Below are 223 nucleotides of genomic sequence, written 5' to 3'. Positions count from 1 at the left end.
CCCGCCTCCAGAAAACAGGTCCAATTTGTATTGATGAGTGGTAAATTTAATCCAATTTTCATGTCATAAAGCTAATTAAATAGCTACAGGTTGTGTGAAAATCAGTGGCTGGAGGAAGAAGAGGCCCTGGATGCTGTGTCTCCACTAAAGAAGAAAATTTTTTGAAAAAAAGTATAGATGTCTTTCTAACTATCTATGACCTGTATGTTGTGTGCTAGGATGG

The sequence above is a fragment of the Antrostomus carolinensis genome, unplaced genomic scaffold, assembly GCF_000700745.2.
Source record: "Antrostomus carolinensis isolate BGI_N321 unplaced genomic scaffold, ASM70074v2 scaffold6902, whole genome shotgun sequence".
NCBI classification, from domain to species: domain Eukaryota; kingdom Metazoa; phylum Chordata; class Aves; order Caprimulgiformes; family Caprimulgidae; genus Antrostomus; species Antrostomus carolinensis.
Note: the sequence above shows the minus strand (reverse complement) of the source record.